A 14964-nucleotide genomic window follows, 5' to 3' on the forward strand; every position below is an offset into this window, starting at 1 on the left:
TAAAAGTGGTGACCACGTACACCAGGCAAAGTGTGTCGGCCGGAAGGAAAAGATAGGAAAATATAATGTAAAATAAAAATAGTAAAATAAGCAAACAGCATGCAGGCAACATGCCTTAACTATACTCAAACAGCATATGCACATATTTTCAAAACACAAGTAGAAACGTAGGTGAAAAAAATCATATAAAAATATATATAAATATAAAAAGGAGAAGAGTAATAGGTTAATAGGCACAACACATCATCAGATAATAAAGAACGTAGGAGAATAGTTGCAAGAATTTGTATAAGAGGTACACTGTCCAAAACACACAGGAAGTAAGCATGAGAGAGCATGAGCTTAAGATGCAGGCAGGATGAGAGTAAGACAGGAAATGTTATATAAAGAAGTATTATGGCATAAGAAATATATTTTAAGAAGATTTTAAGAAAAACTAAGTAAAAGACGAGAGCTATGAAAATTAGGAAAAGCATTTGGAGAAAAGTGCTGGTGTGTTAAAACTAAAGCCCTGGATTGTAAAACTAGTAAAAAACACGTTTTATACAAAGTCTACAGTAAACAAAACAAAGGATGATTTGCAGACGTAGGAAAAAAAACCCAGACGAGATTTTTAGAAAAGTGCACGATCAGGGGATGTTTTTTAAAACAAGGTCTCCATCAAGAGATATTTTTTGTACATGTAAATTAGATTCGTATGGAGGTGAACGAGGCCTCCTGGATATGGGTGGAATTTTAACTAAGAATAGGCAGAAACACACCAGAAAACACGTGAGCAAAAGGTGGGATATGCAAAGCCCCATAAAATCAATGATGTACGTAAATTGTGAGGGAGGAGACATTAGACACAATATGTACATTTTACTAGGTGTGAGATATAAAAAATAAGGATTGTTTATATCAAATTCGCACTCGCATGTGAAAGCTGACGGGTGTCATTGCTGTCAGGATGATTCTCTCCCGAGAGCTCCATGGGACGGGTCTGAAGTGACTGCAATAAAGCTGATTTTCTCCTTCTCATTCGTGACTGAAAGATGTCTTCATTTGGTTTGTTATGTATTATTTTAAGTTTTTGTAACTTATTGGTAAATGATTAGTGAACAGCTAAAACTAATTTGAGTATTGAGCCACAATTGTTATGTCTATTCGGACATGGGGTCTGAGTTACGAGACCCTGACCACTGTACTGTAACTCAGTGTCAGGATGTTACTGATCTTCTTATCGCCTCGGCATCATGGTGGAGTCTCCTGTCATCAGAGAGTCTTTACCATGAGGTGCCGTAGAACATCCAGTGGTCAGTATGAGAGAATTGAATAACAGAATATAAGATTTTTCTCCAAAGTTTAAATAACATTGGATTTTTTCCATTTGTTGAATTTTAAGTTCATTCATTTTTCATTCATGTATTTTTGCTCTGGTTGTGAAGTGAAGTTTGTGTCATTGCTGCTACACTGTGCATCTGAACGATCACGACTCAAATCTCACAATAAACTTTAGGGTTTTATCACATTTTCTACTTTCATTCATCTGATTGTCTCCCCAGTGTCCAACTGCTCCATGGCTTTGTGTATCAGTCACCTCACAACTATAGCAAAGAGTTTTTATTATTGAGCGAGTAAATTCCAAGTGATTCAGTGCTTATGCTCAGAGACTGACCTGATTTTTTTCAACTACTGCTGAATGTTTGTTTACATTCACAATATTCATTATTATATCACATTATATTCCACATGGATCGTGCAGTACAGTGTACAAGTTGTTAATAACATTCTTGTGTATGTTTCTATTTTCTTTATAGTGATTAATCTGTAGGATATATCATATAAGTGTGGAAATCTTCATATAATAATAATCATAAAAATTTATAATTTTAGAATATAAATGTATGTTTAAATGTAGACCTTTAGGTACTAAAGCACCCTATTGCAATAAAGTATTATTATTATTATTATTATTATTATTATTATTATTATTATTATTATTAATATTATAATGACAAACTGTGTTTATAAAATAAACATGAAATAAGGCTGTAATACTGCACTGTATTTAACTGTCTGAACCAGATTTATTCTAGTTTTAAACATATTGATAGTCATTTTTATTTATTTTTGTTGTATTTTGATGTTTTCAATTTCATTTCAGTAAATTATGACTTTATGTTTTTAATTTATTACCCAGTAAAAGCCTTGATATTTATAAATGTGTATTTAAAACACAGATATTTAAAAAAGAATAATACATCAAAAGATCTAATATCTACCAAACTACAAAAATCACTCAGTGTTGAATTGAGGTTTTTGGACATTTATTCCAGCTCATAAATCCTATAAAACATGCAGCATTAAACATGAACTTCCAGCAGATGAACATCTCATAATACTGTCTGGAAGTGAGAAATGTACAGGTTGTTTTTACTCCATACACATGAACTTACTTTGATCAGAAACACAATCATACTCCAAATCAATTAATCAATAAAGTCAATAAAAGAATCCCAAACTGCTGTGTGTCTTGTCCTCGCTATTAATGACGTCATTAGAGCTCCACTACTTCTAATTACCTGCTGTGACAATGAGCTCTAATACACATCACACTGCCACCTACTGGTCATTTATGATTCTGCAACATTCATAGAGTCACTCCGGTCAACTTCCGGTTCTCAACTCGGATTCACTCGCTTTATACACAGTTTACAGCCGTTTTTATCTTATTTATGACTGTAATATCGCTCTTCTCTCAGGAACAACAGAAAAGCTGTGAAGACATGCTATTTTATCCGCTCTTGACCTCTGTAATGTGCGCATGCGCATAGTGTCAGGTAAAAAGAGACTGGGTTACTTCACAGACGGAGGGCGGGGCATCTGCCTGTGACGTCACAGTAAGGCAACGTCTATAATTGGGAATGCGTCTCTGTTTCTCTCATTTCCAAGGTTTTTGCTTGTGAGTAAAGAGGCATAAACATGGAGCTCTTCAGAAGGTTGAGAAAGTTTTTTCAAAGCAGAAGAACGAAGAAAACTAAGCAGATTGCTGAAATGAAGGAGAAGCTGGAACACATGGAGAAAGTAGAGAAAGACTTGGATGCATTTTCTCTTCTAATGATAGAGAAGATAACAGAAGAGAAAGAAGAGAAAGCCATTCTGCTACAGACGGTGCAAAAGCTGGAGGCTACTTTGGCTTCTGAGCGAAAGCAGCAGGAACAGGACATAACTGAGAGAAGCCAGAGCTGGGCGAGAGAACAAAAACAACTGGAGGAACGTGTTGCTCAGCTTGAGTTTATTTTGGAGCAGACCACCATGGAGCTCCAGTCTTCCCTGAAAATCCATAAGGAACTGGAGAAAACTGTAGACTGTGAGAGAGAGAGCTGGACAAGAGAACAAAAGAAAGTGGAGGAACATGTTGCTCAGCTTGAGGTCACTTTAGAACAGACCAACATGGAGCTCCAGGATACTCAGAATCACTGTGAGAAAATAAAAAATAGTGCAGAGCAGGAGAGAGATCATTTGATCAGAGAGAAAGAGCGACTGGAGGAACGTGTTGTTCAGTTTGAGCCCACGTTGGATTTTAAAGAAAAACAGGAGGATGAAAGAGAGAAAACTAAACTTGACATAGAGGAGAGGAACAACTTACAGCTTCAGACCAACAGGGGGCTCCAGGATACCCAGAATCTCTGTGAGGAAGAAAAGAAGACTTCAGAGAATAAAACAGATCATTATATGAGAGTCCGAGAGCGATGGGAGGAAATTGTTGCTCAGCTGAGACAAGAAAACATTCAAAAGAAAAGGAGAAATAGAAAAAAGAAGGCGACAAGAGAAACAGAGAGTCTGAACATGCCTTTTTCCTCTTTCTGTTCCTCTTATGGCTATTTATGATAGTTTTACACTTATAGTCAATAGTATAAAGCTGAGTGTAAAGCTATTGTATCTTGTAGATCGTCTGTCTTTTGATCATTTTTATTTCTGTCTTGTCAAATCTTTTTTATCTTTTTAAATCTTGATTTTAATCTTTTACTACAAAGAGTCACAATAAACACTAATAACAACCATTATTTTTGTCTTCCTTACAAACGGCGTATGACCTCCTCATGGATTCTTCCACTTAGTTTATATCGCTCTTGTGGGGCAGGGGGCTGTGGCTCGGGGTCATAATGCTGAGGGGGAGGGAGGTGAGGAGGGAGAGGGGAAACTGGTCCTCAGTGCCACATTGTGCAAAACACCACACACCCTGATAATCTTACACACTTTTTCCGGGTGGTATAGAAGTCTTCCACCTGAGACATCCAGAGCTCCACATCTGCATTTCTGGAGGTGAGGAGCGTCTGAGGGGTGAAGCCTCTGTCACCTGTCATATTATAGACTACATCAGGACAATGTTTACAATTTCTACATATTGTTAAAGTCACCAAGAAGCCAGTCATCACGTCCTGCAGCTGCATAGATCACATAGATCCAGGAGCACAGCTGTAGGAATCTAAATCAGATTATTATTCAGTCATCATCATGGGCCGAGAAATCATCATGGTCCCTGGAGACTCTTTCTCTCCTTAATCTTCCATTGGTGTAATCCTCCAGCAGTGCCATCATGCAGCATTACACACGGGGGTCACCACAGCATTTATATGTTTACAGTAATTACACTGATAATTAACACCTTGGCAAAATCAGCATTAATTAGTGGCATCACCACCCGAGATACAATTTGAAGATGAAAATGTGACATGTGAACACGTTTCTTCATGCCAGTTTTGTCATGAACATCATTATAGTTAGGACTGAAAATGAGAACATAAAGAGAGTAACGACTGTGTGAGAGCGTAATGGCTGCATTTCCAGATTTATTGAAGGAAAATATGTCGTTATTTACACTGTGTTCTGCAGTTATCTAATGGTAGGGGATTTGATGTTCTCCTGTATTCCATGCAGTCGGGCATCTCCTCCTCCTGCGCTCCCGTAGTGGAATGTGATGGTGAGATGCCGCTGATTACAAATTTAGAGTGAATTTTTATTTAACATTTGAGTTGGATTTTATAAGAAGGTGTTTATGAAACAACTATCACTCAGTACAAACCCAAATAACCTGCAGGATTTCATCTTCATGATCACAACACTTCAAACAAAGCATCTACAGTACAGACAGGATTCAGGGCCATTTTTCAATATTTATATGTTACAGTAATTTTGTATTATTTATATTAGGAGTCTTTAACATTTAAAAAATGACCATGTTACTGTATGTACAATGATACTAATTGTGTTCATGTATTACAAACACTTTATTAGGAGCACCTATATATTCATATACACTGTGTGTGTGTGTGTGTGTGTGTGTGTGTGTGTGTGTGTGTGTGTGTGTGTGTGTGATTATTTGTACAAAGAGTTCCGTCTCATCACTTTCATTATTTTAGATCAAACATGTGCCCTACTACTATCAGGTAAAATACAATGTCCTCGTAGGAAAAAACACCAAAAACAAAGTGTCCAAAAACTTACGACCCCCAGGCTGAAATAGTCCACGCAGAAACAAAACAGAGTAAGAACAGGAGCTTTGAGGGTTGGGATTTGGACTGTAGTTTATGTTAACAGTCTGCTACACTGACTCAGGACTACAGTTTGTATCTGATCATCACTTCACCTCAACATCATTTAGCTGTAATAAATGGACATTCAGTGAAACCCAGATGAGGACGGGTTCCCTCTTGAGTCTGGTTCCTCTCAACGTTTCTTCCTTATGCCGTCTCAGAGAGTTTTTTCTTGCCACAGTCAGAGACAAACTTACACATAAAGAACATCTTATTTATTTTTATCACCACATTATCTGTGTGAGAAATGCTCTATTTGTGCACTGGAACAGAACACCATGAAGCTCGAACCTTTCCAGCATCACTTTGAGAAAGTGAAGAATAGTGTAGAGCATGAGAGAGATCATTTGATGAGAGACAGAGAACGACTGGAGGAACGTGTTGCTCAGCTGGAGGCCACTTTGGAAATTGAGAAAAAAAAATGGGAGGATGAAAGAGTGAAGGCCAAACTAGACATGGAAGAAAAGAACATCTTACAGCTCCAAACTATCAGAGCGCTCCAGGATTCTCTAAATCATTGTGAGGAAGAGAAGAATAGTGCAGAGCAAGAGAGAGATCATTTGATGAGAGACAGAGAGCGGCTGGAGGAACATGTTGCTTAGTTGGAGGCCACTTTGTTAAATGAGACAAAGAAATGGGAGGACGAAAGAGAGAAGGCCAAAAGAGACATGAAGGAGATGAACACCTTACACCTCCAATCTACCAAAAAGCTCCAGGATTCCCTGAATCTCTGTATAGAAGAGAAGAAGAGAGCAGATCATGAGATTGATAATTTGATGAGACTTATAGTCAATAGTATGAAGCAGAGTGATTTTCTGTAGCTTGTAGATCGTCTCGTCTTTTGATCATTTTTATATCTACAGATTTGAAACTTTTATTGTACGCATGATACATCTAAAAATGCTCGAGTGCTCACTGACGCCCCCTGCAGCTACAGCGAGACACAATAAACACCATTAACATCATTTCAGATGAGCTTCAGCAGATGAGAAATGCAAGAAATTACACAACTATTAAAAGATGTAGTTGAACCTAGAGACCTGCACAGGACATATTATTCAGTCCCACTCCCTCAAAATATGTTATTTTCTCCAGCTTCTCACAAAAGCTCAACTGCTTTTTCCCGCTACTCTGCTTTTTTTGTTTCACTTGCTTCCTTTTTTAATATCATAATTAAAAAAAATAAACAGAAAATAAACAGACGTTTTGGTTTATTTAAATGTTTACTTTTTGTGTAAATAATGAAAATGGACATGAATAAAAAACTTTTCAGAGCCTGGAACATCAACTAAAATAATATATAAAAAAAAACAGGCCAAGATTTTCACTTGTATGTTCCTTTCTTTAATAATGAAGTAATTTCTGTAGCACTCAGCGATTCTCCTCTGTCTTGCGCTTCAGACATTTTGCCTCAGTGTGCTCCAGTAGTCTAGTAGTGTTTTTAGTCATTTTTATTATAAAAAAAAAAACTTAAGACCATTTTGCAGGAGACTCGCGAATGATTTAATTCTTCCAAAACCCACACAATCGAGTATTTCAATAACGCACCCGTATTCACTAATCAAATCTTACAAATCCAGCAGTGCCATCATGCATCATTACACACGGGGGTCACCACAGCATTTATATGTTTACAGTAATTACACTGGTCATTAACACTGTGATTATGGTCGGTATATAAGGAAGTGCTGAATGTGTGATTAGAATCAGCAGTAATGAAGCAGTAATGAGCACAACATCTCTTATTCTTGAAGGCTGATTTATCAAGAGTAATAAATGTGTCAGAAGAACAGACAGCCAAGAGATGAAGTTGTGGACGAGACAGAGGGTCATGAAGCGCCCATTAAAGAATTACATGCTACTTTTTAGAGAATAATGAGGAATGTGGGCGTTACACATGTAGCTGAAGAGGGTTTATCAAGACTGTGTGTGGACTGTGTTATTGGGAACCTCCATGGAACTGCCTGGATTTATTTCTACTGCATAAAGTCTTAAACTTTAACACCTCAATCCTGGATTCTGAACTTCCTCCAGTAGCTGTGTCGGTCATTGGTAACCCGAATCTCGACCGATCCAGTATGAATTGGAACGATATGGTTATTTTATATTTACTTTTATTTTTGTTTTCATATTTACTATTTATTTTTTAAAGGACTTATCATGAAAACTTTTTCTATTTACATTGGAGTCCTCTTCTAATTTTGGAATTCCTATTGTCCATTTCTGTTACAAGCACAATGCGGAAACAAGAAAAGCTGTTTATTTATTTTCATGATTGAGTAACAATTTGTGACAAATACATAAACCTCATTCATGTTTGACAGGATTTTAAGTTCTTTTCAAATATCGATTCGAGGTTTTCCAGATTGCAACTATACAGTTTTGGGAAACTTGTTCCCAATGTACCCTCAGCTTTCTGTTCTCGGTTGAGAGGAATACAAGTGCTTTTTAAATACTGTAGTACATGATTAGTTCATTAATATGAGAAAGATTAATCCTCATCATGTAAAATCAGTTTCAGTCAACGACCCTGCTTCAGTGAAGAAAGACCTGAGAGACATGGTGCAGTCATAAAAACCTGGAGCTTAACACGCTCAATACAGTGGAGATGATTGTGAGACTGAGAGTTGAGGATGTGAGCTGTGTGAAGCTGGAGATCAATAGTCTGTTAAGGGGTGGGAAGAGGGGAAAAGAAGGGGAAGAAGGGAATAGAGGAAAAAGAGAAAGGAAATGGATAGATGATGGACATTTGTTATGGTTTTTGGCAGATCGATGTTTATAAATCCCCCAATAGTGCACAAAACTACTGATGATGTGAATGAAAATACATCACTTGTCACTCATGTTAATTAATATCTGTATGATTTGACTAATTTTTCCAATAAAGGGGCATAAAATGGATGTATATTTATTTTCTTAATGTACTTATTTAACCTTTAACATTTTTAACTAAAGTTTATTATATGGGACATGTTTTATATTTCTGTTTATTTATATTTTTACAGATCTAAATAAGAAGAAACATTGAAAATCTAACATTCACACATTAATATGTTTAATCCACAATCATCTCTGTACACTAGTGAGAGTCTGAGGGCAGAAGTGAAGTGATATGAAGATCTATAAATATAACACACTTTAACACACTTGAGCAAAAACCAAAGTCTTTTACACTGATCTCAGTGCTTCCACTATTTGATCACTGGATGAGAAATGGGAATAGATAAAGCAGATATTGTTCTATATGATTAGGGATGTAAACTGTAGCAGGGTGCGCGAGTGGAGGCGGAGCCGGACGGCACGAGCGGTAAGAAACACCTGCAGCTGATGAGACTACTCAGAGCTCTGTTTCAGTCTGGTGACGCCAATAAAGAGGAGAAACACGAGAACCCTGGTGTGAGCACTGGAAAGGAAAACGCCAGGGTGAAAACGAAAGAAAATAAAGAAGCTCTGCTTGGTGAACTTTTGCCTGTCTGTCTTTCTTCCAGTGCATTTTGTTACATAAACATCACTTTATTGAGATTTTGTAAATAAAAATAAATATTGCAACAAGTATTTCTGCATCCCACAGCAGAGGACATTTAAAGCACATGAGTGTGGTCACAAATATAGTTGTGCAGGTCCACAGTGACGTGACATGAAAGAGATGATCACCTGAAAGTCTGACATGAACACTTTAGGAGGGTGGAATCCACAAAGACGTTTCTGTGGTCCACCGGAAAGTTTCGACTGGCCGTGGACCTGCACTGGACATTTCTCACTCTGTACAAATAAAGACCTTTAGGTTATGGGACCTGTGTTTAATCATGTTCTCATACACATTTTAACAGCACAAACCTTATAAAACAGATCCAACCATTTCTTCTGACGGGGAGCAGGTGTGTTTCCAGCTTCAGAGCCAAACCCCAGTGCTGCCAAACCGCCACAGGCGAGACGTCCACTCATCGTCCTCTACCGCCACAGACGAGACGTCCACTCGTCCTCCTCTAAAACCTTGTGTGAAACAAACACAAACAAACAAACAAACAAACACAGTAACGTAATGCATGCACAAGTTTCTTTAAAGATCTATGAATCCTCTGCTGTTGTTTGTAATATTGTACATCATAATAGACGACAGCATGAAAGTGATGCAACATACTGCACTGATGAGCTCAGGAAAAAACACATTAATGTAAATGTAATGCACGTATGAGAATTTAGTTTTTAAGATACATGAATCTGTTGTTGTTTGTCGTTAACGTAACATATAATAAGAGATAGTAGCTTGAAAAGTGATGCAATGTACCACTACCATGCGGAAAAATACATGAATACACAATATCATACACAAAAAAGTTCTTTCTAATGATCTGTTCTTTATGTTAATGCAGTTGATTGTAAAAGACAGTAACACATGAAGTGCTGCAGTATATTAGTACATCATGATCACCAAAGATCAGAACAACAACCAGAACAACACCATAATAGACAATAAAATACAGGAAAATATGCAGAAGTCTATTGTGGTTCATGTGGGTGGTCATGTAGTAAATTCTACCTGAGTTTTCTCAAAGTCTAATTCCAGAAAATATACGTGCCGTGGACTACAGTTGAACGTCTGGAGAATAAAAGATGGACAAACTCGTGCCCAGTGTTGTGCTGGTTACTAAGAAATAGTGACAAGTTACAGTTACTAGTTAATTCATTCAAAAAGTAACTTAATTACTTTGTTGATCACTTACACCAAAAAGTAATGTGTTACTGTTAAAAGTAACTTTTTTAAAGAATCTTCTTTAATGTTCTCATTAATGCCCTTTTATGTGTTATGATCTACAAACACAAAACTGAATTAAACACAAAGTCATTTTTAAACACTATTTTATTAAAGTCAGAGCAGCACAAACTGAATATATCACAAGCATTTCTGAAATAAATAACAAAACAAGCTGAATAATATATTCACAATCAAACACTAAAGTGGCTTCTGCATCATAAAAGCTGTTGTGTTGAGCTCTTAAAAATGTTCCTTTCACAGCTGAAGTATGAAAACTATCAACAATGTAGAACAGAACACCGGGTTAGCTTCTAGCTTCTAGCTCCTCAGGCATGGAGTTTCTGGAGGTGTTGCTATCGCAGTAGATACGAGCTTCAAACCAGAAATACACAGCTTACATTAGACTAAAAAGTTTTTGTCTTTATACTCAACTAAAGTGAAATAATGAGCATATTTCCACTTTGAGAAACTCGTCTTGCTCTCGCCTCGACTCGCCATTACTGCCGCACAGACCTGAATAAACGGAGACACGCCCACAGCGCGTCTTCTTCGTGTTTACAGTGGTTTAATCTCCAATCCTACAATGTGTCTCTGCTGTAAACAGGTCAGACTGTAGTCTACACTTCAGCCCAAATTCATTCATTTTATAAAAGTTACCATACGGTAACGGTAACGGAGTTACTTTATTTTTAAAAGTAATGCGTTACAGTATTACTTTTTTACAGTATTACTTCTGAAGACAGAAGTCTGTCCTGAAGGTGTATCAGCACTTCACTGAACTGTACACTCACCTGATACACACACACACACACACACACACAGCTGCATTAACACATTTAAATGGCTATCTCTCTAATCACACTTAATTCCTCCAGGATGAATTACAGGTTGGTGACCTCTAACCTCTCGTGTGGTGCTGATGTTCCTCCTCAGAAGTCCGTCTGCTGTCTGAAGTCTCAGCTCCACCCTCTTCAGGTCATCAGACTTCATCAGGGCTGTCAATTAAACACAACCTATGTTTATCTACACTTATGATACCAGGACGAGAAAAAAACCCTCTGAAGATGTTCTTCTTAAAGACTGAAATCCGTATCAGAGCTCTTTTATAGAAATATATATATGACTGTATAATGCTGCTGCCATTAGGACATTATTTCACATCACATGAATCTGCTGCACTTGTGAGTGGATTTGATTCGGACTTTTCTGATAAGCGTCTCTAATAGATCAGTGTAATTATTATAATATTAACGCTTAGTGGCGTCTCACCGTCCAGACAGTCTCTGTCTCTCTGAGAGACGCAGAGACACTACAATTATCTCATACATACAACTGAGCATATCATTTAAACTCACACCTAGAGGTCGACTGATACACGATGACCAATATATGTTGCTGATTTCTTTTGTCTGAAATGTTTGTCCAAATAAAATCTCTACAAATTTAAACCTATTTTGTAATGACACTGAATTGAAATAAAAAAATAAAAAAAAAATCTGTGTGACATGAACTGACTCATATTTCTTTTCCACTTATTACACTATTTATAACTTTTAGAATAAACTTTAAAAACTGGACCAATATAAAGTTTGTTCACAAACTTTTACTAAACTGAGTTTATTTATATGATCATCACTATTCATTACATCACATTACCTCTGTCTTTGTCCCGCTTTTCTTCTACTACACTTTTTCTTCTTTTTTATTTAATTTGTATTGTTTTCCAGCACAGTAATGTGATGAATGTAAATACTGTTGTTTGCATCATTATGCTATAAAACACATATTATACCATTAAGTTCGGAGCATGCGCAGAAAGAACCGGAGACATGACTGCACAGCGTTTTTTACTCGTTTACTCTGCACACTGCAAACACACCCACATGCAGCACGAGAGTGCCCTCTAATGGCTATCAGATATTATTACATTAATGCAGTGTTACCAATGTCACTACGACCATTATTAATTTAGGGGCTTCAGGAAAGTCTGCAAAGGGAAAAAAACTATACCTACCTTTTCCGGTTTGTCTGAATCATTGCACGAAACACATTAACTAATCCGAAAACACAGCGACAAGTCAGACAACCCGGAAAAGGTAGGTATAGTTTGTGAATGGAAACTTATCAATGGTTGGAGAAGACACCTGTCATTCACCTGTATATCTTGACTGACAGGTGTCTTGTCCAATGATCGGTAAGTTTACATTCACAAACTATATCTACATTTTCCAGTTTGTCTGACTTGTGTTTTTGGATTTGTTAATTTGTTTTCGGATTTGTTAATCTGTTTTGCACTTCTCAGCCACCGTAGTTGACCCCTGTTCTACAGCTTACCAGTGAGTGTGCAACTACTGCCACCTAGCAGATAATTTACAAATACACTCTCCAATACACTCCTCATGACAGGTAGATTCACACCTGTATTGTATTGTATTGTATTGTATTTTGTATTGTATTGTATGCTTAAATAAAAATTGAAACAAATAGAAGAGGGGGAAAAAGAAAATTATGCATGAGGTTGTTCATCATTCATGGTGAGATGTTCAGCTCTGCATAGATCACTTTCTAAATGTGTGAGAGATCAGTGGAAAGATTTTGGGCCCTGGATAAAAATGTAAGGAAACAACACGCTGGGAACCGAACCTCAGACCCCACTGTAATGTAGAACACAGACACACTGTATGACATTAAATCAGTTCACATTTATTAACAACATCCCGACTTCCCAAGCCATGGCATAATGACACCAGACTCTTTCTCCAAATAATTATAGAGGATCCTCACATACACAAAGCTTCTGTGTCTAAACTGCAATTTCTTGGGGCATCTGATATCAGAACAATTTAAAACTTAAAAGGAAAAAAAGGCAGGCAAAATATCCCTGTGCCCAAGACCAAGGAACAGCTCATGTATTTCCTAGGAATGTGGTTGCAGGAATTTTCAAGACTGGAAACTTCCCATATGAATTATCAGGAATATTTAGGTATTAACAGGAATTAGTGAAAATAAAGTCGAATTTACAGAATTGCAAGTTATCCTATAACAGGGAACTTAAATGTAGTTAAAAAATAACTTGCTTGATAATCAACCAGATTGAATGCAGTTTCAGTTGAATTTCTACCTGCACATTCATCAATCACATGCACACAGCACACTTACTGCAGGGCTCCTGAGACCGTACCCTACATGCACTGTGTTTTCTTCATGTAAACAATGAGTCACGCCTCAAAAAAGGTTAAAAAATCACTGCCTTATGGGTAATAAAAGACCAATAATCAGGATCTCAGGTCTACATTCCTTACTATTGAAGTAAACAGGACCAATACAGAACAGTTCATCAGACAGGAAGTCACTTATAGTTACTCAAGTACAGTAACAAAGTACATTTACTCAAACACTCTACATCACACACACACACACACACATGCACACACACACACACACACACACACACACACACACACACACACACACGTGCTCAGCTCTGCTCGTGTCTTTCTCCTTTTTCTCCTCGTCACCAGTCACTAAAACAGAGCACACTGATTAGTCCCATCAGCCACAGATCTGCTTCTCACCGCTCGTTTCCCCCCGGCTCCACCCTCCATTCACCAACCGCCGCTCGTGCACGCACCCGCTGCTCCATCCAGTAGTAGTGTTCAGGTGTTGTGAGGTGAATCCAGTGTTAACCCTGTCAGAATAACTGCTGAAAGATCATCCACTTTCTTGTGCCAATCCATGTGATTAATTATAAAGTACAGATGTTTAAGTGAATCAGGTTCTGCCCCACATTAACTGTCAGCTATATTGCTTTCAGAGCTCAAAATGAACAAAGCACTAAAGCTGCAAGAAAATACCTCAACTTCAGTTTCTGTCAAATTCCTTTTCTTTAAGGACATCAAACATCACTGACTTTACTAAAGTGGATTTCAAGAAAAAAAATGCCATCATTGAATGCTCTCTGTGATGAAGAGACATTAGACATGATTGAAATTCAAAATCTTTATTTATTTAATAGTGTTTATTGTGTCTCGCTGTAGTAAAAGTGTTCAGACTCTCTGTTTCTCTTGTCTTCTTCTTCTTTTTCTATTTCTCATTTTCTTTTGAATGTTTTCTTGTCTCAGCTGAGCAACAATTTCCTCCCATCGCTCTCGGACTCTCATATAATGATCTGTTTTATTCTCTGAAGTCTTCTTTTCTTCCTCACAGAGATTCTGGGTATCCTGGAGCCCCCTGTTGGTCTGAAGCTGTAAGTTGTTCCTCTCCTCTATGTCAAGTTTAGTTTTCTCTCTTTCGTCCTCTTGTTTTTCTTTAAAGTCCAACGTGGGCTCAAACTGAGCAACACCTTCCTCCAGTCGCTCTTTCTCTCTGATCAAATGATCTCTCTCCTGCTCTGCACTATTTTTTACTTTCTCACAGTGATTCTGAGTATCCTGGAGCTCCATGGTGGTCTGTTCCAAAGTGAGCTCAAGCTGAGCAACATGTTCCTCCAGTTGTTTTTGTTCTCTCGTCCAGCTCTCTCTCTCACATTCTACAGTTTTCTCCAGTTCCTCATGGATTTCCAGGGAAGACTGGAGCTCCATGGTGGTCTGATCCAAAATAAACTCAAGCTGAGCAACACGTTCCTCCAGT

At 37.6% G+C, this 14964-nt stretch overlaps 1 protein-coding gene and 2 long non-coding RNA genes across 6 annotated transcripts in view; 1 reads left to right on the plus strand and 2 right to left on the minus strand.

The window, feature by feature from the left end:
- LOC124384677 overlaps window positions 1–12098 on the minus strand; it is a 50827-nt gene extending 38729 nt beyond the window's left edge. For both annotated transcript variants that reach the window (XR_006925460.1, XR_006925461.1), the window contains exon 1: window positions 11992–12098. This is a non-coding gene — a long non-coding RNA (uncharacterized LOC124384677). The remainder of the gene's footprint in view (window positions 1–11991) is intronic.
- The window catches only part of LOC124384584 (little elongation complex subunit 1-like), a 294671-nt gene that overhangs the window by 227189 nt on the left and 52518 nt on the right, over window positions 1–14964 (plus strand). The window lies entirely within an intron of this gene.
- LOC124384774 lies at window positions 8880–11289 on the minus strand. Its single transcript, XR_006925590.1, has 3 exons — window positions 11239–11289; window positions 9417–9572; window positions 8880–9341 (listed from the first exon to the last, which is right to left on the minus strand). It is a non-coding gene; the product is annotated as an uncharacterized LOC124384774 (long non-coding RNA).

The sequence above is a fragment of the Silurus meridionalis genome, chromosome 4 (assembly GCF_014805685.1).
Source record: "Silurus meridionalis isolate SWU-2019-XX chromosome 4, ASM1480568v1, whole genome shotgun sequence".
In the NCBI taxonomy this organism is placed as follows: Eukaryota; Metazoa; Chordata; class Actinopteri; order Siluriformes; family Siluridae; genus Silurus; species Silurus meridionalis.